Below are 3107 nucleotides of genomic sequence, written 5' to 3' on the forward strand. Positions count from 1 at the left end.
GTAAACAAAAGCTAAATGGAAGGGACTGGGTAAGTTTGAATAAACTTTAATCTTCTGACTACTTTGTCGGAAATGTTGAATTGTGCACAGGTAAAATGTGATGTCCTTCAGCGTAACTTAGTTATGCATGCTCGAAATAAACTAAAACCAATACTGGAGTGACTCAACGGCGCATTTACAGGGTAGAAAAAAGGAACGCACTTCAATTCCCCTCCTCAGCTTCCAGACATTAAAAATCAACAATCAATGCAACAAATCCACATATACAGATAAAACAATCAACAATGTAGTTTTTGTGTCAGGCTCAGATATAGTGAAACAGTAAAGCTACGAGACCGGTCTAAAAAATAGAGATGCCTCCTTTTTTTGTTTATTTTTGTATTTTTTTAATTTTTATTTTTTTGGGAGTGTTTTATTTTGTGTATTTATTTGTTTCTGTTTTTATGTCACTCGTGGAATAAATCTGTCTTTTTTTCTGCCACTTATTTGTATACATTGTTGCTATGTGTTATTTTACAAAGACATGGCAACACTACAGATTGCACACTCTTTAACTTCAAAACATTTCAGCACTTTTTATATCAAGTTCTGAAATTAATTTTTTAAAGAATAATGGGAAAGTAATCTGAGTTTTGAATCACGGTTCCCCAATTTTGTATTTATTTAATTTTGTAATATTATTTACATCCATCCTTCTTATTGTTGACCTATGGTATGTTTCTAATTCATCAATTAAAATAAACAAGGATCTCAAACAATTTAATTAAAATTGTTTGAGGGTCCATCGCAAATATTAGCATCATGACTGTGACAGACGGTTAGAATTTACACTACACAAAGAGTTAGTATTGAATTACAATTGAGGAAAGTGAAGCAAACATTATTGAAAATAAATAAATTAAACACTTAAAATGTTGTGAAAATATTATATATATATATATATATATATATATATATATATATGTATGTATATATATATATATATATATATATATATATATATATATATATATATATATATATATATATTTTATTTTATTTTTTATTTTTATTTTTTTTCAATAAGGTTTTCTTTACATTTTTTCAAATTTAATACTAACTCATTCTGTAGTGTAAATATTAATTAAATAAAAGTGAAGCAAACAATATTGAAGACCAAAAATTAAATACTGAAACTTAATTAATTATATTATTTAAAAAAAAAAAAAAAAAATATATATATATATATATATATATATATATATATATATATATATATATATATATATATATATATATACATATATATGATTTTTAAATATTTATTTTCATTTTTCAGTAATGTTTGTTTCACTTTCCTCAATTGTAATTCAATACTAACTCTTTGTGTAGTGTAAATAATAATTAAAAAAAAGTGAAGAAAACATTATTAAAGACATAAAGTAAAATACTTAAAAAAAATTTAAAATGTTATTTAAAATTTGAAAATATGTAAATATATATGTATATATACAGTGTATATGTATATATATATGTATATGTATATGTATATATATATGTATATGTATATATATATATATATATATATATATATATATATATATATACATATATATATATATATATATATATATATATGTTTTTAATTATTGTTAAATATATATATTTTTTTCTTCACTTTCTTCAAATGTAATTCAATACTATCTCACACTCTGTAATGTAAATACTAATTAAATAAAAGTGACGCAAACATTATTAAAGACATTGAATAGAATACCTCAAAATAAATAAAAATTATATTCAACATTTGGAACCATATATATATATTTTTTTTTAAATAATTGTTAAATATATGTTTTCAATGTTTTCTTCACATTCTTCAAATGTAATTTAATACTAACTCACTCTGTAGTGTAAATACTAATTAAATAAAAGTGAAGCAAACATTAGGAATGACATCAAATGAAATACTTAAAAATAATTTAAAAAAAATTAGATATATATTTTGGTAAATATTTATTTTTCAATAATGATTTCTTCATTTTCTTCAAATGTATTTTAATACTGATTCATTCTGTAGTGTAAATACTAATTGTCCATCATAGTCATGGTAATATTTGTGATTATCGTGTACGCTGGAGTATGTTTTGAGTGACAGCAGAGGCATTGACGTTGAGCCTGCTATAAGACCGCCCGTATCCTTTTACACTGTTGCTTGAAGTGTAGGCAGGCTGCAAAGGGCCTCTCCCAGGGAAAGCTTTCACTCTGACCGTTTGTCTTCATCAATCAACTTGCGCTTGTTGACCCAGCAACATGATGTCAATATTCATGTCATGCATACCCTCAATGGGGTCCAGGCAGGGCGCTGTCTGTCCTCTCAGTGGGCGTTTCCTGTGCTGATGCATTGTGGGAAACCTCGAGCTTCCTTTTTTTCCACGTTTCTTTAACTGCGGCCGCAAACAACCCGCGCTGTTTGCTTTGCTTTGTCGTACCTCATCCACTTATGTGTTCTCCTTGCTTGTGATGATCCCCGCTTTACTCGCCGCACCAAATGTAGCGTTTGATCAGCGGCACAGATAAGTGGCGGCGCCCGCTCAGATCAGCACATTAGTATCTCATTTGAAAGAATGGTGTCAGCGTGTTGACAAGCTCGTGATAAGTCGCTGGCTTCTAAAGGGAAAACATAAAATAAAGAGGGGGGAAAAACATGTTTAAAGCGGATAAATGCCTTAGGACCCCATCTGTCTATCTCATTGTCGCCATTGTAGTTTATTTCGGGTGATTGTGAAAACCTCCTTTAAACAGCCTTTTGGGATATTAGTTTGTCAACCCCCCTCCCGTGATGGTAATGTTATCTCTGTCTACATTTCATCACTCCTTTTAAATAACACATAAAACCCTGGGAATTATATTCCACGTATCTACATTAGGTTATTCGAATTGCGGCCCATTTTTTGCAGCAAATTCCGAAAAAAACAGCTCCAAGTTCCTTTATACCAGTAGTTCTCAAAGGGGGGTACTCATACCCCTGGGGTACTTGAAGGTATGCCAAGGGGTACGTGATATTGTTTTTAAAATATTGTAAAAATAGAAACAATTCAAAAATCCTTTATAAATCCATCCATCCA

This window comes from Nerophis ophidion, linkage group LG02, assembly GCF_033978795.1.
Source record: "Nerophis ophidion isolate RoL-2023_Sa linkage group LG02, RoL_Noph_v1.0, whole genome shotgun sequence".
NCBI lineage: Eukaryota > Metazoa > Chordata > Actinopteri > Syngnathiformes > Syngnathidae > Nerophis > Nerophis ophidion.